This window comes from Copadichromis virginalis, linkage group LG17 (assembly GCF_057382275.1).
Source record: "Copadichromis virginalis isolate Kocher_CV1m ecotype Utaka linkage group LG17, C_Virginalis_male_GT1.1, whole genome shotgun sequence".
In the NCBI taxonomy this organism is placed as follows: Eukaryota; Metazoa; Chordata; class Actinopteri; order Cichliformes; family Cichlidae; genus Copadichromis; species Copadichromis virginalis.
Window position 1 is genome coordinate 8016935 of NC_140634.1, and position 23335 is coordinate 8040269.

General features: G+C 39.7%; 1 protein-coding gene across 1 annotated transcript in view; it reads left to right on the plus strand.

Annotated features, from left to right (window-relative positions):
* The window catches only part of lrrc7 (leucine rich repeat containing 7), a 148811-nt gene that overhangs the window by 16425 nt on the left and 109051 nt on the right, over nucleotides 1-23335 (plus strand). The window contains exon 2 of the mRNA XM_085437613.1: nucleotides 11410-11714. The gene's annotated coding sequence lies outside the window, so the exon portion shown is untranslated. The remainder of the gene's footprint in view (nucleotides 1-11409; nucleotides 11715-23335) is intronic.

Here is a 23335-nt window from a genome sequence, read left to right on the forward strand (position 1 = left end):
TGCTGTTTGACTTGCTTTTGTCTGTCTTCATGAAGTTGTGCGTGTATGCACGAGTGTGAGATGAACATATCTTAATGACAGAAGTAAAAACAGATGTACTGAGTTGAATAAATATATTTTATCAGGTATTTTTATTACATTTTTGATTGGCTATTATTTCTATGACTGTATTATAGTGAGATTAGTGTTCCACTTTCGACCACTACTCGGAGTCGAGACAAACATATCGCTCTGTGTGATGGAAGGTACAAAGCCGATGCACACATAAGTGTTGAAACTCTAATATTTCATGATTGGGAACTTCCTAAAAACAAAGTTTGCTACTTTCTAATTTTGAGTTATTTTTTTTTAAATAGAAGGATCTACACAAGATGGCAGGGTACACAAGACTGGGCCTCATTTCTTAGAAGTATGATTGTGAAAATCTAATTTGCAAACCTTGTTAAGCTGACAAGGTCGTTCCAAAAAATCTAATTGCTGAAGATGTTTGTAGAAGTAGTCATAATTTACTAGTTTTGGAAGCAGTGAGGGTGTTAACAGGTCAAAAAACGAGCAACTAAAACTGTTAAAACTGTTTAGGCTCTTTTTTATATATGGACACCAACGTTTTTGGTAATTAGTGTGTAATGGACAATGCAAGACAATTAATCTTAGAACTGCAGCACAATACAGTTATTCTGACCAAATGCTTGAATACAAGTCATGAAGAAAAGAACAAGGTTGGCACATAAATCAAAGTTGATTGTTAAAAGCTGATTTCCACATATAAACTTCTATTATAAAGGGCTAATTTTCTGACCCTTTCTTTGGATACTCGGGAACAAGGAGAGCCGAACTGTCATCTGATCACTACGTGGTGGTGAGTTGGATCGGATGGCTGAAAGGCCTGGCACACCCAAAACTACAGTGAGTTTGAGCGGTAGTTAGTGTGTCTGGCAGAGTCCTGGAGATCTTCAACAGCAGTTTCCACACCAGATGGTAAAAAATGACGGTAAAGTGAGCTGTCAAGCTAACAAGGAATCTTTTCTTATTTAGCTTGTGGGACTCTGAAGGCAGCTGACATGTACCAGCAAGCCAAGGAAAGTGCTGATTTGGCAAATGTTGAACAAAAAACCTGGGTATAGTAGGAGTTTGGTGAGGCTGTAAAACAAGGCTTTGGATCAGCCTCAAAGAGATTTTGGCAAACACTCAAGAAGACTGAGGAAGGGGAGTGCTGTTGGTGTTGCGGTTGCTGAGCGCAACTTTGATTTGGCAGGCTGGGTTGTTTGTTCCCCTTTTTAAAAATATGAATTAAAGGGTATGCTGCAGTTTCACACTGCTGGCTAGGTCTGTACAAGAATACTGAAGATGAGGGTCCTCCATGGACAGTCTCAAGACAACGCAGTATTACGCAAAACATGTAACACACAGTACGTCCACTGTGTCTATTTCACACTTTGCCTCCCCAAAGCATGATATGGACACGCATGCAGAAGTTGCAGTAACAGCAGAGATATTTTATTTCAAGCGACATGAAAATAACCACAAGAAAGCGTTTTAAGAGACATTATTATTAACACGTTTATATGTAAATACATATTAGCCACCTAGCTTAACCCTTGTATGGTGTTCGGGTCTGTGAGACCCGTGTTCAGTTTTTTTCAAAAGAAAAATTAAACAATTAATTATTTTTTCACGTGTAAATGTGTTGTGTCTTTCCACTCACTCCACTTGATTATAACTGATTTATTTATAACATTTTATATAAAAGAAAAACGAGAAGCACATTAATTCATAAATGTGATCTAACAAAGGTAAAGGGAAAAAATTAACCATGTTTGCTGTTCATATGTCTTGTAATTGGGATGAAGTAAACATCTGTTGAGTAATTTAACATAAAATTGTTTGATAGTGTTAATTTGGAAAGCCAAAACTCTAGCGGCTCCACCAGACCCATGAACACTGGCTGAGTAACAAAAATACGAACACCACACAAGGGTTAATTGCTGCTCGCATAGAAGGACCCTGGAATGTACTTCAGGCTTTCCTTGGTCACTACAAATTTCTTTGCTTTAAATATGTTATCTCCCCCAACTGGTACTGCAACCTCTGCATGCGTGTCCGTTTTGACGCTTTGGAGAGGCAAATGTGAAATGAACACGGTGGACGGGCGTGTGTATTACATGCTTTGCCCGTGATATCGTTATGGTAATACTCTCGGTGTACCAAACAATATAAGTTCCTGCCACCAGCCACAGGCAGCCATAGGTGTGTAATGTAGCAACGGATGCCTCTTATTTGAGGCATTTCAGATATTTCCTGGTAGCTCAAGGATCGAAGCAGGTTTTAGTCATAAATGCTGACTGCTGTTTGTTGCTGTGTTCACTGAGGTGTATTATGACCTGATGGCTTTTCATAATTTAGTGCGTGTTTTGCTTGTTTCTGTGCATCTTAATAAAGATTCACTCTGAGTCTTATCTTTAAAATCTGTCTCTATTTCCTTCCTAAAATGACCTTGATCTGTTGTATTTGCGATGATGATGATGATCTCTGTTTTTAGATGGGTGTTTTTAAAGTAATTTCTGTGACTAATGAAATGAGTTTGGGCACGCTTTTGGTTCTTAGAAACTTAGACAGGAAAGATGTTTTGCCTAATTAAAGTCGAGTGATGATTCTGTTATTCAACTTTATTTGCCTTCACCACCATTAGCATGTGTCGGCATATATCAACATTTAGCAGGAACTTATTAAAGGGACATAAATCCCACCTGTCACTTCCTGGTAGCACAGCATTCAGAAACAAAAGAAAACATAGTTAACTTTGCACCTTAAATAATCCTGTTGTAAACATTGAATCATCCGTACATTTACAAATTGCACTTCGCCTCTTGGTTCAGTCACTTAATTTCAGTCATTTGGCCCTTTTCTTTCTTTGTTTTAATTAACATATTGCTTGAAAAAAATGAGAGAAGAAAACAAAGTGATGGCCTGAGAGAGAGGAAAGATGGAAAAGGGAGAAAGGAGGAAAAAAGGGGGGGCTGGCAAATCTGTTATGGAAATCCAGAGAGTAGTTGAAGTCTTGCTGGCTTGGTCCCCAGTGTTTGACTGTGCCCACTATAACACTTTGAATTGCAATGAAAGTCTTCAGGGACTTTTTTCTCTGGCTAAAGGAGGCTTAATTGGTACCAGCTTTTATTGTTGTAGGCCATTGATAAACAATACTCCCACCCCCCGGCTATAAAGCAACTCGTCACATTGTTTACTGTATATTTGCAGATGAACCAGGATACTTACACATATGTGTGTGTGTGTGTGTGTGTGTGTGTGTGTGTGTGTGTGTGTGTGTGTGTGTGTGTGTGTGTGTGTGTGTGTGTGTGTGTGTGTGTGTGTGTGTGTGCATTAGATGGTCAGTAATGCCAGAAGCTGACAATAAAAGATACCAGGTTCAACTTCAGAGATGAAAGGTACAACTGAGGGTGATGTGAAAAAAGAGCAAAGAAAAGAAGTAAAAGGGTGAAGATGAAGAGGAAAGGTAGTTAAGGAGACAGGAGGTGCCGCAAAGAAGTCAAACAAAAAAAAATATGGGATGAGAGCAGAACAAAAGGAGAGATGAAAGAAGACTAGAAGAAAGAAGAAAGTGGGGGAGGTGGGAAGTGAGGAAAGGAAATGGCAGGTGAGAGAAGGAAAGACGGAAAGGCACATGCAGAGGAGAGAAGTTTCAGGAAATAAAGACATGAAAGGAAAAGACAAAGTGATGAGGGAGAGAAAAGTGAACAGGAGAAGAAGAAATAGGACATGAAAGGAAATGAAAATACAAATACGTAAAGAAGAAAAAGAGCAACATGGAAGAAATGGGAAGGAAAGATATGAGAGTGGAGGAATCACAGGGAATATGGGAACATTGTGAGTTTCACCGCCTCGGGCAAAACTCTCCATGCATCCCTCCTCACGTGCCTCTTTGCCTACCCTCTTCCTCCTCCTTTTGTCTTCCTCATGTCTCCGCCTTTCTTCACTCCACCTCTTCCCCCAGCTCCCACATGCATGCAGATGATGGCATGTAAGGATTGTTGCCCCTCTGTGTCTCCTCGTCTCATTTTATCAGCACACTAAAGCCACACAGGCCTCACATTTATGTGTGTCAGGGTCTTTATGTAGATCGTGTTGTCATTCGTGCGCGTGGATCCCTTTCTCTGTGTGAGCGTCCCAGAAAAGACCGACCTCGGGGAGTTATGCTCCACTTTCCCTCCTTTATTAATTCACCCTTCGCTCTCACTCTTGTTTGCCAGGCTGGACGGCGTGGAGGGAGAGAGAGAGAGAAGGAGGGCATAAGAGAAAAAGGCAGGACAAACAGAACAAGTTCAAAGCAGAGCCGAGACAGACAGTAAACACTCGCTTATTCGGTTCCCTGGCACTTGTATTTTTAGTAGAGATAAAAACATTAATGCAAGTTGTACTTTGCTTCTGAAAATATGACGCTGAACATTTTCGTTCTTTTAAAAGCAACCCATTTTCACCATCAACAATCGTTACACAAATCCTTGGAAAACTGCAGGTCTTTGTCCAACAGGAGGCAGTGGATTTGTTTTCTTTTTTTTCATTCCACAGATAAGAACAGGGTGAAGCAGCCAACAGACTGTGGGTGGGCAGGGGAGTCAGCACTGGAAAGAAAAAGACTGTATGAGCTTTTCAGTACTGATGGTGAAAACCACTGAATAGTTTCCTTCCATTTTTTTTGTCTGTGCACCCATTTGTTCAGTGTAAAATCTCCACTCCAGAGGTTGATGACAGTTTTGCAAATGCTGCCATAGACTGCTGAATTAAAGTTCTCATCCAAAGAAAAAGCTTGGCCCACTGGAGCCAGTTGTACATTCTTTGTTTTGTTTGATAGCCAGGCAAAGCTTGTGGTTTGTTCGGGAAATCAGTTACTAACGAGCCACAACCTGTCTCTTTGTGTTAGCCCTGCAGTTGGCTGGCACCCTGTCCAGAGTGTACCTCACCTCTCAGCCCAATGTCAGCCGAGATAGGTCCATTCTCCACATGACCCTGAATGGGATAAGTCATTTAGGAGATGAGATTTGTTGACATCACAAAACATTATTTATATCAAAGCCTCCTTAATGTAAAGTCGGCATTGTAAGACACAGTTGGAAAGCAATCATATAATCCTTGCATTAAGAATGGGCTGAATGGATATCACTGTGGAATAAAAACCAATTAAAAAAAAGTTTTTAAAAAAATCAAGACAAGACAAGGGCTAGCCCATGCTTGTTGCAACATGGAAGTGGCATAAAAGAATGCCAGAAAACACAAAAATTGATCGATTGCATTGATATCCAACCTGAAATCCCAGCATTAAAAACTGCCATGACCCTTAAAATGCTTATTCTTGACACTAGTGGTACATTCAAAAGGAGACTGCTGCTCAAAGAAAGACGAATGATCTGAGAATTTCACATTTCTACTCCTTTTTCGCAATGGTTACATTAATGCCTACTACCACCAGCAGAAATAAAAAATGATATTTGTTAATAATTGAAAGGTTTGATTTTTTTAAAGATTCCATCAAGATGTTGCATGTGAAGGACTTGCAAACTTTATGCAACTGTTTCAGCAAACATCATATATATACTTGAAATGTTATCACAAGCCCCTGAATTCATCATAAAAAACCACTCTGTGCCAAAGAATGACCAAAGCTCTTGCTGGGTGACCATGTATCGCTTAAAGTACCAGCTGATGCAATTTTGCATTACTCTCTTTGCAAGTCAAAAGTATCTGATGCAACCTGTAAGAAGTGTTGCCTTCTACTTTTGTTGCGTTCCGATGCAGACGACACTTCTAATTTTAAAGCAGAGTGCACTTTCTTTGAACTTTAAACTAGCTCTAAGTGCTTAAACTCATGTGATGCTGTTGAACTTCTATTATGCATTAATAAACACGGTAATATAAATGAACCAAAACAACACTATACTGATCACACACTGATCAGTCACACAATGAAGAATGCCGATAATGTGTGACTGATAAAATCAATCATAAAATATTGAGTAGACTGCCATAATAGCTCCAAAACAGCTCTGACCATGGACATTTGATATCTGAGGTTATCATTTGGCCTCCCTGAGATGAGAATCCTGGAGATACACCATTAGATTAGGATTTGAAAGTTGGAGACTTGTACCTCGAGCCATTACTGAGCAGTTTTTTTGCTGTCGAAGGGCACATTGTCCTACAGGGTCAACCAAATGCTGTTGGGGAATGTAGATGTCAGTGTGTGCTTTGTTTACATTATTGTAGGTGATACATTACTTTTAGATAAATGCCAAAAGAAGGCTTGAGTTGAGGCTGATCTGTATACTTGAAATTCAATCAAGTCTCAATGTTATCAAGTCTTTAAGTGATAACATATGAACCATGCTTCTGGGTCCAAACTACTCTGAGTTTATTAAGGCTGTTGTGCTTTTAAGATGTTGTAATGCTTTGTATCTTGTTCTGTTTAATCTGAACAAGCCCCTAAAAAATGCAGTGATCACTGTCGGCCTCTCTGTTTTTTTATTACCACTATTCATTTTAAAGCTCAGTTTTTAAAACATTACGATGTAAATACATGCAGCAGTATATTAATGACTAACCTCATATTCGGATGGATTATCTCAGTTGTTCTCCTGACTGAAGTTTGGTCCGTTTACAGCATCCTGCCATGCGATTGCATTTGTCCCTAACCATCGGGAACTCTCACGTTAACTTTTATCAAGCGGAAAAAAGCAAGTGTTCACCTTCCAGTGTGTGTGTTTATATTATGCTAACAAAGGTGTGTCACTAGGGCCGACCGTGGCTCAGGGGGTTGGGAAGCGCATCTGTAACCGGAAGGTCGCCGGTTCGATCCGCGGCGAGCCCTCTCTGTCCTGGTCGTTGTGTCCTTGGGCAAGACACTTTACCCTGCCGCCTACTGGTGTTGGCCAGAGGGGCCAATGGCGCGATATGGCAGCCTCGCTTCAGTTGTCAGTATGGGGCAGACTGACTGTAGCTGTGGCTACAACCGTAGCTTGCCTCCACCAGTGTGTGAATGCGAGAGTGAATGAATAGTGGCATTGTAAAGCGCTTTGGGTGCCTTGAAAAGCGCTATATAAATCATTACTAGCACATCACGTAGCACATCATTATATACCAGCTAGTTCAACTTCAGTAATCCTCACTGCTGTTTAGTTTTCTGTTTTCATTTATGTTGGAAGTCCCTCAGTCCCTCATGGTATATTATGTTTAGGTGGAAACTAGCGAGCTAACTTCCTGCTCATTTTCTAACTAACGCCATTAAATTTCATAAATTCTGTTTTCATGGATGCCTGGATTTTAAATATATTGGACCCGGAAACGGCGAATGACATCAGACTTAAAGACCAGATAGTTGGAAATCTTTAAAGATGTTTTTTTTGGTATATATAGCCTCTTAAACTAATATTTGGCATATCTCAGCATAGTATGCAGTGCATACAAAAACAAATCTGAGGAAGCTGATGGAGGTCAAAAGAAGATGTGGCGGGCCTCAAAAACTACAGCAATCTACAGCAGAAAAAAAAGCAAAGATAAAATGGAACGAAAAGGAATCTAACATCCAAAGAAGACCTTTGAATGTCCTTCAAGAATCCTGGACTGTTTCTAAAAACTGCTACAATAAAGCTTGCCTAAGAGAGTTCAAGCTTTGTTGAATAATAAAGATAATCATACCTAATATTGACTTGTTGACTAGTTTTATAGCTGGTATTTCCATATATGTTTGCACATTTCAGTAAATCACTGCACATATTTCCCATTTCCTAGCAAAATGAGGGTGGCTCAAGACTTCGTGCGCATTCATGTAATATTTGATGTGATTTGTGTTTTTCAGTAAGCAGCAAGGAGATATCTGTGTGATTCATGTCAAAAGTTGATTGATTGATTGATTTTTTTATGGATTTATAAGTTTGTACATGGCTATTCATGCTTTATTATTGCCAATGACCAATTTCCTGGGGAAACCTTTAGTTTTGTTGCTTTAAGCATCTGAACCCATCTTAATCTACTGACAGGGGAACTTGTTGAATGACTACTTTGGTACCTGAACTTGGCTAAATTGAAATGTTGATATTGTATGTCTGTTATACCTATCACACAAGATTCCCAAAAAGTTCCAGAGAAGGAGAAAATAATCTGTAGAATAAAGTGAAAAGTTTCACCAGTAATTTAAAAATATTTAGTTGATAATTGAAGCTCTCAAACATCAGCATGCTTTAGACAGTACAGCCACAGTAGTCACAATACAGAAAGGGGAGTACGCCAAATGCAATATAACCCTGCAGAACTGTTTGTATTTGGAGATTTTATTTAAGATGATTGAAAAAGAGAGGACAGTTCTACAGTGAGACTGCATTGTCTCTAGATGGGACGCTACATTTCTGTCAATATACAGTACAGCTGTGTTTGTGTGTGCTGGTATCTGAGCTAACCTACTCTGTCTCTAATTATAATCATACGTTTGACACAGCCTTTGTCTCCAGAACAGACCTCACAATCACTCATTCTTTATTCCCATGGTAACAAGCATCCCCATTATTGGATGTCATTTGCATTACTTGGACAGACAAATTGACCCACAGACAGACTGCCTCTGTTGCTGCTCTCTCATTGGTTAAATGTACTTCACTACCAATGGAAATTTTAATTTTACTTTGCTTAGCAATAATAACAGTTCACTTGTGATAATGAAGTGAGTTTGTACCATATTGAGGGGGCAGTGGCTGGGGCCATGTACCGTAAAATCTTGGTAGAGCACCTCTTTCCCTCAGCCTAAACATGAGTCGGGGATAGATCGTCCACCATGACAGTGACCCAAGACATACCATCAAGCCACCAAATGAGTGGCTAGAGAAGAAGCACATTAAGGTCATGGAGTGGCCTAGCTAGTCTTCAGACATCAGTACTATAGAAAGTCTGCAGAGGAAGCTAAATGGTAAATGGCCTGTATTTATATAGCGCTTTTACCCTAAGGACCCCAAAGCGCTTTACATATCCAGTCATCCACCCATTCACACACACTGGTGATGGCAAGCTACATTGTAGCCACAGCCACCCTGGGGCGCACTGACAGAGGCGAGGCTGCCGGACACTGGCGCCACCGGGCCCTCTGACCACCACCAGTAGGCAATGGGTGAGGTGTCTTACCCAAGGACACAACGACCGAGACTGTCCGAGCCGGGGCTCGAACCGGCAACCTTCCGATTACAAGGCGAACTCCCAACTCTTGAGCCACGATCACCCCAAGCTAAAGCTTAAAGTTGCCAAGCAGCAGCCAAGAAACCCAAAGGATTTGGGCCAAAAATGGCTCCTGAGACGTGTGCAAACCTAGTGACCACCAACAACAAACAGCTTTACCATGTGCTTACCAACAAGGGTTTATCCACCAAGTTCTAAGTCATGTTTTGCTTGGGGATAAAATACTTATTTCACTCAATGACACGCCAACCAGTTATGACTTTTGTTGATTTTTGCTCTCTCTCCATAAAATTAAGAGACTGTTCATTTCTTTGTGAGTTAGCCAACCTACAAATTCAGCAAACGATCAAATAATTATTTCCCCCACTGTAATCTTCATTAGTTTTGCATTATGGATTTAATGTATCTTTCATGTGACACGTTTTTAAAATATAGCAAGAAAGAGTGTTCAAAATATGTTTGTTTGTGTGGAGCAGTAGAGTCCATGAACTCATGAACGATTTAAATATATAAATTTCAGTAACAGCAGCACAGAAAATCAGAGGCATGTTGTACAATTTGGCTCAAAGTTGAATTTAACTGACATTTGCGATTGCAAACAGAAGGCTCATGAAAGAAATCAAAAGCTACAGGAGCAGAAAAAAAACATCAGTATTTATAACCCTTCATTTCAGTCTTTACTTAAGACTGCTGTTGTCTTCCATCAGTGCCACAACACTCACTTTGTTATACCAGAGATCTGACAAAACACCATCCCAGCATTGTCACATTGAGATTTTATGCGCAGCCTAAATGATTGTGTTAATGTAGATAAAAGATCCACTATGTTTTTTAAGTGACAACTGAAATAGCATTTTGAGTTAGAGCAAACACAAAGTGTACCATAGATCCGTGTCATTCAGGGGGTTTTAAATAATATATGAATTAAGATTCAGTATATTATTTTATTGAATATTGAATATAATACATTATTTGTGTTTTTTATTGTTTTTTATTGTAATTGTGGCATTTTTCATACACATATAGAAGAAAATCTTTTCTCTATGTAATACAAAGGTTGCAATGTGGTAAAGAAACAGTTTTACTTTATCATTGTTGGGTTTTTCTTCATTTTTTGTTTTTAATCCACTTTCAGGACTTGAGTATGACAAATGAGATAATACTACATAGGCAAATATTAGCAGCTTGTTATACAAACAAATTGTTATTTAAAACATAAGAACACAGTATATAAATGATGTGTCATGTAAAGATAGTGCATATACTTTTAAATACTGATAAAATAAGCTAACAACAGTTATTATTTTTGTCATTTTTGCTAATTAAATCCAAGATAATGGCTTCAGCTGCTTCTGTCTGCCTAGGTCTGACATTTTTTAAATACTTTTTCAAAAACTTCTAAGAATGTAGGCGATAAATCTGCAATTTTTTATCATTAATTTAAAACATTGTGTTGTGGTACACATGTCCATCCCTGCTTGATTCATTCTCTCTACAGCGCACACTGGTGCAGGCTTGATAATTTGGTACTATGAGGCGTCCTGGTTTAAATGTGGCCACCTTCATCTGGCCACTGTCATCTTTGACTTTGAGGGTCCAACTGTGGACTCTTGGACTGAAATCTGTTGGAAACTCTTGGTCATATCCAATGACCATATTCTCACATAAAAGCTTTGTCATTTTTTAAAAGATCCAAGTGGTCCTAACATTATTTCTAGGGAGCGATATAAAAATAGCAGCTGAAGGTGATCCTGAAATGAATGAGATGATGACATTGAAGGGGAAATTAGCAAAAGTTAAACTTTAAAGAAAATAACATTTGTATTTGTTGATTCCCCAAACTTTTTGACTGTCATGTTTCAGCCAGGATCCTCTTATTTGTGTGCCCATAGAGCATGAGCATTGCTGTGGTCTGTGGAGAGCATGTTTATTATAGACTTAAATTCAATAAGCAAGCTGATTTCCTGTTGGTCCTCTGATCGTTTGTGTTTGTGTGGGTCAGAATAAGGGGTCATCTACGCTTTATGGGCCAATATGAGCTGTAGTGGAACATATGACCATGACATTAAAATTGTTGTGTTGCCCAACACTGCCCCCGGAGGTTGCATTTGGCAGGTGTAGAGGTATGAACAATTAGCTACTTCACTTCAAAAACCATTTTCTTTTTTTCTGTTCACATAGGAAAACTGTATGAAGACGACACAAGAAGAATCAGCTCTGACAGACGGACAGACGGGGAGCTTAACAAAAACTGAGAAACAGCTCAACAGAACGACAAACACAAACATGTTCAGCAGAGTGTGGTACCCGAAAAGCCTTGTGGAGGCCCAGTGGGTGGAGTTATAAGGAAGCAGAGATGAAGCTGACCAACCACAGGCCATCACCCGGGGATATAAGCTCCACCCACCACTAATATCCAGGGAGACTGATAGACAGACCAACACCTCTTGCAGCGGCACCTGAAACATCATTGGCCCATAGAACAGGTAGGAATTGCATTTGTCAGTGCAGCAGCTTTTCATCTTTGTCCTTGATTGGGTCGGACTGGTCGGAGAGGAGGAGCACACAGGTTGCTTGGGCAACTCTAAAAGAGAAGCAGCCGGTGGATGGCATTTGTTTTGTCACATGAGCCATTGTATTGTCATCAGAACTTTTAAACAAAGACCATGATGTACAGCAACTTCCAGCCAAGTCAAGTTGGAGGCATATCATTATTAAGGTCTATAATCAAGAATGCCTTTATGAATACACATTCAGAGGGTTTACAGGAAAGTGCAAACCACTGGTTACACTCAAGAACATGTAGGCCAGACTACACTTTGCCAGAAAACATCTAAAGCAAGGCTGCCCAGCTTTTCAAAAATTTCTAGACTAATGAAAGAAAGATAAAGTTTGTACCAGAAAGATGGGAAGATAAAAGTACAGAAAAAGGAAGAAACATGATCTGAAGCATACCACATCATCTGTCAAATTTCATGGAGGCAATGTTATGACACAGGCATGTATGCCTGCCAGTGGAAACAGGCCACTAGATTTTAATTGATGATGGTGATAGAAGTAGTAGGATGAACATTAAAGTGCACAGGGCTGTACCCTTTGCTCATATTCAGCCATATGCTTCAAAACTTAATACACTTGCACTTCATAGTCCAACACAAGTTTCTCGGATGAAAAGAAATGAGATAAAACACCTTCCGGTTACTGAAGATAAAACTAAATGCAGAAAGACCTACAAAGAAGCAGCAACTGAAGGTAGCTGCAGTGAAGGCCTAGCAGAGTATCTAAAGGGAGTAGAGTTGGATGTCTCGAGACCGGTCTCAAGACCACTTTTACGTGGTCTTGGTCTTGTCTTGGTCTCGGATCCCTCGGTCTTGTTTAGGTCTTGCTGTCTCAGATCGATATAGTCGTCAGGAGATTTGGAGTCAACAGTATCCATGACACACAACGTAACGTTCGATAATGTGTCATGCGCAAAAGCATCAGCTCTAAGAGCTGTGCTTAGAGAGTGCTTTGTAGTGAATCAGAAGAGTCAACTCCTCACTTCATTTCCTTTCGCTGCTCAGCTCTCACACAGTGGCTCATCTATGCTCCAATCCCTCCATATTGTGGCCAATCACATGCGAGGATATAGGATAATATCATTATGTGAAAAACAGAGAGGGTGAGGCTGCAGTTTAAAGACTTTTTTGTCTTGGTCTTGGTCTTGACTCGGTCTGTCTTGGTCTCGTCTTGGTCTCGGTCTTGTCTTGGTCTCGGTCTTGTCTTGGTCTCGATGCCCTCTGGTCTTGGTATTGTCTTAGTCTTGGTTTAGGCGGTCTTGACTACAAGTCTAAAAGGGAGGAAACAGCATTTGGTGATGTCCATGGCTTCTAGACTTCTTGTTACAAAAATAATTCCTTTTTTTAAAATGATGTCCAATAACTTCCTCTAAATTTAAAAATGGGGCACTTGGGTAAAAATAGTTGTAATCCCTGAGCAGTTAAAGCAAAACTGCAAAAACTGTATTAATTTAAGGAACAATGAAACACAATAAAACTAATGAGTGTACTTAAAGTTGTAAAGTATACTTTTTTTGCTGTTGTTGTTAACAAACAACACAATAGGTGACATATATGTTTTGCACGTAACCCTTATTGGGTTTACACTAAAACGTAAAGAATTTATAATTCTCCAAATGTAGACCTTCATTTCAATGACACGACAGCTGCCATTTTAATAATATCAAACAAAATATCTGGATTATGTTACACATCTGATGAACAGACCTTTCAGTCATCAGTTCTCTGAACGAGTGATTCATTCACACTTCTTCTCCTCGAGTCCTTCTGATATTCATTGGATTGGAGCAAATTGCTTAGATAGCTAAATAAGCCTCAGTTAAACAATCGGAATTGGTGCAGCTTAATGGATTCCTGGCTTCCAACAACATATTAAAACCAGAGTAAACCATTAAAATGTGACCTTTGTGTCATGATACCACCCTTGGTTCTGTGTGTGTGTGTGTATTTCTCAGTGGGTGTTTGTGTGGGTGTACAAGGGCCAACCTAAAGTTGAAGTTTCATTGTGTTTTTCTCCCTGTGACTTTCCTTTCTCTTCTTCTTCTTCTCGTCTCTGTCACTCCCTCGCTCTGTATTTTCTGTCCATCTGGTGTTGCCATGGGAACCCTGCCTACTAATCCCTGTTCACTGAATCAAGAAATGGAGGGTGTAGTTTTACTGGGGTGGTCCTATCAGAATCACTAGATGGCATCTCAGACCCATCTATCAATCCTGATCTAGGTGCTCATTGCGGTTTTGGAGATGTCAGCCACATGTTTAATCTGCACACAAAGAGAAATGTAAAAAGGTCAGTTTGGAGTTTCTGGAACTTTTACAATTTGTTGATGGACAAAAGCCAAATACAAGAATGTGTGCTTAAGTCAGATTAATGTTTCACCAGCTATATCAGGCTTACCAAAGTTTCAGCAGATTAATGCATTGACTGAGTGGCATCAGGCTTCGCATCTCACTCTTCAAATGACACAGATTGATTTTACTTCTCAAAATGGCAACATAGCCCTTTACAAAATAAATAAATAGATAAATTGACTGCAATGGGGGAGTGGACAGGGCAGTGAGTGTCAGGCAAGTGTTAAAAATGCTAAATGTAAAAGAAAAATTAACACAAAACCAAAGGGGGGCAGTTATTTGTGCACGGTTTTCCACAATATTTCAATCAGGTTGAGGTCCGGGCTTTAACTGGACCGTTGTATCACCTAAATTCTTTTGTTTTTTCAGCCATTCTGTTTTAGATATGCTGCTGTGCTTGGGATCATTGTCCTGTTTCATGATCCAAGTTTGGCCAAGCTTTAGCTGGCCTCATATTTGACTCGAGAGTACTTTGGTGTAAAGATGAGTTCATGTTCAACTCAGTGAGTGCAAGGTGCCCGGAACTTGTGGCTGCAAAATTAGCCTAAATCATCACCACCGTGACAATTGGTATTAAGTGTTTGTGCTGATATGCAGTGTTTGCTTTTCATCGCCAAACTTTGTTTCTGTCTTTCCGAAATGCCTTGTTCCAGAAGTATTTGTGGTTTGCTCTGATGCAACTTTGCAAAAGAAGAGGCTTTCTCCTGGCAATGCTTCCAAACAAGCCATACCTGTTCAGTGCTTTTATAATGGTACCATAATGACTGTTAACTTTTAACATGCTGACTGAGCCCTGTAAAGTCCCTGTAAAGATGCAGTTTTGGGGGGGGGGGGTGGGGTTCAGGTTCTCTGAGCATTTCATGGTTAGGTGTGAATTTCTGGGAATATCAGTAACCAACAATTGCATTAATTGCTTATGTCTTTCCTCCTTGGAAATGGGTTAAACACACACTCAATGCTCCAGACACGCAAACTGCCATAACTTATTTTTAATAAGGTGCTCACACTTGCTGCTGATCAATAATCAAGTCCTTTTGATTATCATCACCTTCCCATGGAAGAAGAGTAAGGCAGTAAGGCTGTACTTACTTTTCATACACACTAGTGCAATATCTTGGGTTTGCTTTTATTCAATACATAATGGCATAGTGTAATATGGCAGGATTGGTAGTTCAGCCAAGGTTTCATTTACCTAATTTTAAGACCCGCTAAGGACCAGATTAGATTATGTCCTGTTATATAAAGCCTTAAAATTTAAAGAATGCACACTTTCCTTTAACAGTGACTATATGTGTTGTATTTAGAGCTACATGGCAGTCATTACAAATGCCATCTAAGCTCTGAGATATGAATGTGCATACATGTTAAATCCACATATGACTTGATGGCAATGCCCATGAAGGCAGTCTCTTGACTGTCTGAAGCCATTTTTTCATGCAAACTCGAATATATTTCTTGGTTTGAACTAGGGCTGGGCCATATTATACCATTCACGGTAATACCGGTATAATGTTAGGCAACGATAGGAAAATGAAATATCGCGATAGAATGGGAGTAAAACGCGCATGCGCAGTGCCTTTGTTTTCATACGCACATGGCCGATTGTTGAGTGAAACAGATGAACCAGAATTGGTTTGTAAAAATGGTGCAACTTCAGTGATGTGGAACTGGTTTGGTGTTTGTCCGTCAGATACACAACAAAGCACATTTTTTTGCAGAACATGCAAGCGGCCGTTGTTATTGTCATATTTGTCGGACTAAGACGCTCTTAAATCTGGGAGTAATCTGGGTCCTAAACTCCGTATACTTCAGGTCAAACAACACTGCAGCATCACTTAGAGTTAAAAACTGTCCAAATTCTTTCATCTTTAATAAAACGATCAGCATTGCTGCTTTACCAGGTGTATAGTTACACCCTAACCCCTAACCTGGTAAGTTTAACTTCCAGGCATCCATGAAAACAAAAGTTATTACATTTAGATTAGGTTATTACAGTTAGAAGTTAGCAGGAAGCTAGCGGAAGTTAGCTCGCTAGTTTCGCTAGTTACCTAAGCATGATATAGCATGTTCTGACGGAGAGATTTCTGAAAAAAATCAAACGTACAGCTCTGCTATCACTTCCAACATAAATGAAGACAGGAAACTAAACAGCAGTGACGTTTGTAGGGTTACTGAAGTTGGGCTAGCTGGTATATAATGATGTGCTACGTGATCGCTAGCGACACAGCTATGTTAGCATAACATAAACAGTGAAGCTGGAGGACGAACACTAACACTTTTCCACTTATAAAAGTTAACGTGAAGGTTCTTCATGGTTAGAGACAAATGCAATCGCATGGCAGGATACTGTAAACGGACCAAACTTCAGTCAGGAGAACAACTGAGATAATCCATCCACAATACGAGGTTAGTCATTAATATACTGCAACAACATGGGAATAGAGCAGCTGCCAGAGAATTCAACATTAATGAATCAATGGTACAGAAGTGGAGGAAGCAAGAAGAATGAGTTTAATAAAGTTTGATTTATCTGACTGCTTTGTTTCGCTTAATGTGCCTTATAATCCCGTGCACCTTATGGTGCGAAAAATACGTACTGCACACTGCAGTTTAATGTTGCAAAGCACCTCTTTTTAACTTCAGTGGATATTATACATGGTTATGCTCAGGATATGTCAGCCCATTTCTACTGGAAATGCCTTTTGGTTAAACTTTCAGCAAGGAATTTGCATTTGCACTGTTACATTTTTATAAAGCTTTAATGTACATAAAAACCAGCTTCTTGTTTAAGTGAAAATAAATGGAAGGTTGTCTTTTTGCGCTAGTAATGTTGTGGAGTTGTATTTTGTCTCGCATCAATTATATCGTCGGTTATATCGTTATCGCAAATTTTCAAATATATATCGTGATAAATATTTTTGGCCATATCGCCCTGCTCTAGTTTGAACTTTATTAGTTATTCCCTGCTACCTTGATAGTCTTGGAGTCACTGAGGTGGTGTAGTAACCACATCTCATTAGATCTCTATCTCCTCCCGGCTGGAGGTTTCTTCCTGTTAAAAGAGAGTTTTTCCTTCCCAGTGTTGCCAGGTGCTTCCTCAAAGGCCGTCATTGCCCTAAATTCAATAAGCTTAATTGAGAGAAGTAGTTGCTAAAGAAAACCTTCTCTTTTTAGCTTATTTCACTCTCAAAAGGATTTTCCAACATAATGTGATTCTCAAGAAATGTTTGAGTCATCACTCAAATAACATTCAAAGAACAAGAAGCGAAATCCTGCAGAGAGGAGTGCGATTAAAGGTGTGTAAATAACCTTTATATCAACTGTGCTTTAACCAGCCTGCTACATCTGCAGGCTATGATATAATTAACTGCATCAGTGGCTGTTTTTTGGGGGTGGGTTCAAAAGTGTACACAAACACACTCCTGTGTTATCCCTTGAGAACTACGTTTTTTCTTGCTGAGTCCTCAACAGACTCAGTGGGGGACTCACTGACATGAGGGAGCTGTAATTAATACAGAGAGAAGGGTGTACTTCGTGTACCATGATACACATGCAAAAATGTTAATAATTTAGATTAGACTGTTTCGAGGCTTAATATGAAGGTGTGTGTATGCAAAATGATCTTAGCAGGACTCCTGTTTGTATTTTTTTAATCTGCGATTTAAAATGGCTCCCTTTATTTGCAACACATGCCATAATTTGGATGGTAGCGCAACAGAGAACAGTTGGGCAAGTCCACAGTTATTGAAGCAGTTGCAAATGAATCCCGTGAGACTGAATCTTCAGGCTGAGCTGAACTGAACTGAGTTAATGGCTTTTGTGAACAACTCCTGCGCGACTCACTCCTGGGGCCACATTACAGGAATATCCGAATGAGAAAATCCTTTCTTGATCTCACTTAAGAAAGCAATTTAGAGTTTCTCCGAGACAGAAAGAGGGTTGCTGAATGCAACGTCAATCAAGCTGTAAAGTAACAATTGGCAAATCGCGCTCAATCTGCTGCAGAGGCACAAAATAATTTGATGTGATAGCGCGATTCATGACTGACTGCTTCGAATATAGCAACAACAAAAATAATACTGTGCATGGGCCTGTGTGTGCCAACAGATGAGCTGCTCTGAAAAGACAAGTCATGATTTGCTTCATTATTTTAAAGCTCATAAAGATGTGAGTATGAGAGGTTACTCATCATTATGATGGCTATCCTTAATAGATTTTTTGCAGTGTGTGATGTTAAAGGGCTGTTTAATTTAGAATAAATTCATTTAAACATTTTAGGAAGCTCACATTTGAATTGATTGATTTATCGCAGCAGCATAATTTTGCATCAAAGTTCCAAAAGCACCATTTGAATCAGCTGTGTTGGATCAAGGACACATCTAAAACCTGCAAGACACCGGCCCTCGAGGCCTGGACTTACCTACCACTGCTTAGGGTCAGGGGTCTCAAACTCCAGGCCTCGAGGGCCGTTGTCCTGCAGGTTTTAGATGTGTCCTTGATCCAACAAGGCTGATTTGAATGGTTAAATTACCTCCTCAACATGTCTTGAAGTTCTCCAGAAGCCTGGTAATGAACTAATCATTTGATTCAGGTGTGTTGGCCCAGGGTTGATATCTAAAACCTGCAGGACACCGGCCCTCGAGGCCTGGACTTTGACACCCCTGGATTAGAGGGTTGAAGGCAATACTGTATATATAAACTATGACTTCACCTATTGGTTTTGGGCTCTGCATTTTAAGGCTCTATTGGTGGCATATACTATATTGTTTTTCTTTTCTTTTTTTTTGGAGTTAGAAGTGGCCATATTTGGAAAAGAGGATGGAGTTCTAAGTTCTAAGGCTACTAAGATACAAAAATCATCTTGGATAGGCTGAACCTCACACTCCATAAAAAGTACTCCAAAAGGCCTCAGTACTTTGGAGATGTCCCCGTTCAGTGGTTCAAACATGTGATCATGAGATAGATATCCACTCGTCCAGTATCCCCCCAAAAAAGTACAACTGTTGTATGAAGGGGGAAATTGCCTTAAGAGAGCAATGTGTTTTTCATACTAGGTTTTGTTGCATAGTCTCACATTTAATATGTGATTCTATATGAAAAAAAACCAAACATTTTTTGAGCCACCCTCAAGTGGCTGCTATATGAACTGCAACTTCTGATGCCTGGCTTAATTTTTCTGCACTTGAGGTTGCCACTTGGCAGCGATGCAGGGCCGCAGCAGCGCTGACACATCAGAGGGTGAGATGGGAAAAGTTGCAGCTTAAATAGACTGCCAAATTGGCAGGATGTGTTTGCTATATCACGTGAAGAGAATGAGGCACGTTGTGTGTGTGTGTGTGTGTGTGTGTGTGTGTGTGACGCAGTGTCGCCGGCCTTTACTAACTTGCATGCGTCACTCCACGTAATATGAGGATACATATATCACTCTTTCCTTAAAGCGACACAGGTTAATTGCACAGCGCAGTGACATGAAACACTGCAGGTGTTCATGTGTGTTAAATGGCAGCACTTACAGCAGCACAACTCATATGGCCGTGATTCGACTGAGGCAAGAACATGCTTAAGGCGTAGCCACTGTTATCACACTATGATTAAGATAATGTGATCATGCACTTAGCCTGAGCATTATCACATTAACATATTGTTGCTGCTGAGTAACATTAGAAAACACTTGCAGGGATGGACTAAAAAGAGAGCTATGCAGGTGAATAAATAATCAGCTGTAGAGATGTCCTGGAGTATAAATTAGAGTGAGAGAGTGAAAAGCAATCACGGCTACCTTCTAAACATGGATCATTTGGGGAATTCCCTCTTTGGCTAAAGTGTGGGGAGTTGGAGCCATTTGGAAAGCTCCCTGCTGGAAGTTTTTCTTTTTTGGTCCACATATATTTGGGAGTTTGGCCAGATTCATTTTTAGAGAGTTTTATGAGCATCAGTGAAGAAAAAACATAGAGTCCTGCCAGTGACTTAAAATGTAGAATATCAACGATAATCACTTAGTTTGCTAAAGTTATTTTAACATCAGTTTGCAAGAAGTCAAAGAAAATAGCCATAAAATAAAGATAGCTAATTTAATGTACATGTCTCCTGACGGTCCAGACTCTTTTTATTAAACGGCATTTCAACAACACAGGGTCGTTTATCCCCACAGGTATTTTTCAAACCACTTTGTCACTTTTTTCTGAGATTTTTTAGATTAAGCTGGACCAGTTGTTCTCAAAGTAGTCCCAGAACTCCTGGAGCTATTGCTAAGGGTTCTGCAAAATATTACAGTATGCCATAAATTAGCAAATTATGATGCATTAACAAAAATTGCACTCAGTGTTGTTAATCATTCGTGGCAAAGGAGCACATACTTTGTGTCTGTTGAGCCAATTCAATTTCTGATATGACCCCAACATTGTTCTTTTAGTAGAAATGATGGTATGCTGCTGCTTTATCAGTGTTAGGATGATTAGGAGTCCTTGGTTATCTTTCTTGTCCGTAATATTTCACCTGTGGTTTAAAAACCACAACTGAGTTATTTATGATGAAATAATTTTGTCATGGGTTTTATCCGGGTTTTTAATGCTTTGTGTCTTGTTCTGTTTTATCTGAACAAGCCCCTAGAAAAGGCAGTGATCACTGTCAGCCTCTCTCGGTTTTTATTACAACTATTCATCAACAGCATGTTTTAAAGCTCATTTTTAAAACCTTACAATGTAACTAAAGCCCACCCCATGCAGCAGCAGTATATTAAATACTAACCTCATATTGTGGATGGATTATCTCAGTTGTTCTCCTGACTGAAGCTTGGTCAGTTTACAGCATCCTGCCATGCGATTGCATTTGTCTCTAACCATCGGGAACCCTCACGTTAACTTTTATCAAGCTGAAAAAAGTTAGCGTTCATCCTCCAGCTTCACTGTGTTTATGTTATGTTAACATAGCTGTGTCGCTATCGATCACGTAGCACATCATTATATACCAGCTAGCCCAACTTCAGTAACCCTACAAAAGTCACTGCTGTTTAGTTTTCTGTCTTCATTTATGTCGGAAGTAATAGCAGAGCTGTACGTTTGAATTTTTCAGAAATCCCTCAGTCTGAACATGCTATATTATGTTTAGGTGGAAACTAGCGAGCTAACACGCTGCTAACTTCTAACTCCGTTAAATTTCATGAATTCTGTTTTCATGGATGCCTGGATGTTAAACTTAAGTGTTAGCCCTGGTAGTGCAGCAACGCTGATCATTTTATTAAAGATGAAAGAATTTAGATTTTAACTCTCAGTGATGCTGCAGTGTTCATTTGACTTTGGACCTGAAGAGGAGTTTGGACCTGCAAGCGGCTAATGGACGTCAGACTTAGAGACGGGATAGACAGTTGTATTGATTTAAGTAGGAGTGTGTCTGTTCTACTAGACATGCGTGAGAACAACTTAAAAAAAAAGAGAGACTCAAAGGAACCTCTTGTGTAGAGACAGTGTAGTGCTTGCGTTAGCTGTTGCATGGTTACATAAGCTTATATAGGTACACAGGGAGTTGTTAAATTATTAAGATTTGTGGTTTAGTAAAGGAATTTTATTAATTTATTTATTAATAAAAGTCAAAAAGTTTTGTCATTATATCTGGCCAATAAATTCGTCCTGTTACCTCATGAAATGGTAGCCTGTGACCCTTTTAAACTAATGTTACTGATATTTATTAGACTGACTTGAAGTCTATCTTGTCATTTAACTCTCGGAAGAAAGCAAATGTGCTCATTTCCTTTCATCTCCAGCTATCCTGTTTTGATCTGGTCAGCACATTGTATTATTGTTGTATTATTATTATCACAGTCTGAAGTCTAGAACTCAATGCATTCATCCATCCGTCTTCATCTGTTTGTTTGCTCCTCAGCTGTCTTCGCTTCCTATCCTCAGGTATCTTTTCCTTCCTCTGTGATGGCAGGAATGGTCGCCATAGAAACAGAGAGCCTATGGTGAAGTGAGAGAAAGACTGAGGAAGAAAAGAAAGACAAGCAATGCGAAAGATACAAAAGGAGGGTGGGCCAACTTTAAGGCCTGCACTTCATCCATTTTTGCCTCGCAGCAGTTCCCTACTCTTTCTTTTTTTTGGAACTTCTCCTGAAGCTTTCATCTGTTACTTCTATCCATCCCCCAGCTTTGTTTCTAATCCTTCATCTGTCCCTCTGAGTCCTGGAGTTAAGAGCCACTTATACCTCTTGGGTCTGACAAACAGTTTATGATACACATAACTAATGTGTGCTTTCCATGCAGCAAGACCACCCCACCTTGATTGTAAACACGGGAGGATAGATTCTCGTTAAAAAAGAAAAAGAAAAACTGTAAAAAGTGCTTGTTAGCTGCAGCATTTACTTCATGCTGTAGTTGCTCTGAGCTGATTTAAAGTGACAAATCAAAGTACAGCACTTGTGTCTCCTGAGTGGAAGGCTGCATCATCATTAAATGGCTTTCGCTCGGCATGTTTCTTAAAATAAATGCTGTCAGTTTAAGGTCATTGTAAACTAAAATAACTACAGCGATGGAGGCTTTAAGAGACTCATACCAGAAAAAAATGTCTAAATGGTGAAATGCTTATGCCCCTGTGTGGAGGAACCTATGTGCTGGCGAGGGAAAAGAGTATGTATTTGTGTGTGTGTGTGTGTGTGTGTGTGTGTGTGTGTGTGTGTTTCACTGTTTTAATCTCATTCATATATTCATCAGCAGGCAGAATGCTGACGCAAGTGAGAAGGAGAGGAGGCATGGAGAGAGTGAGAGGCAGAAAGTGTGAGATAAAGTGCGAGGAGGAGAAACAAATCCAGAAATTCATCGTCCATCTAGCTATCTATCCAGCGCTAATGTGACTCTGTTTTTTGGTGTACACAACATACAGAAGGGAGAGGACTAGCAGAGGTACCAGCAGAAAGACAAACATAACAAAGGTGAAGTATCCCAGAAACATGTAGACATACGGAAAAGAGCTTCTCTTCTGTTTACAACAAATCCCTTTAACTGAATCTGGTCAGTGCGAGAGACATTTTTTGACAAAAGTCCAATTAACCTAACATTGTTAGCACACACAGACAGATTTGCTTCAGCTTGAAGGCTTACATCTGTGGGCCTCCTTCTCTCTGTTGTATCTAACTCTGTTTGCTCTGTGCTGACAATGTGAAAAAAACACAATGGAAAAAGTGCAAAAAAAATCACAAAACAGATAAC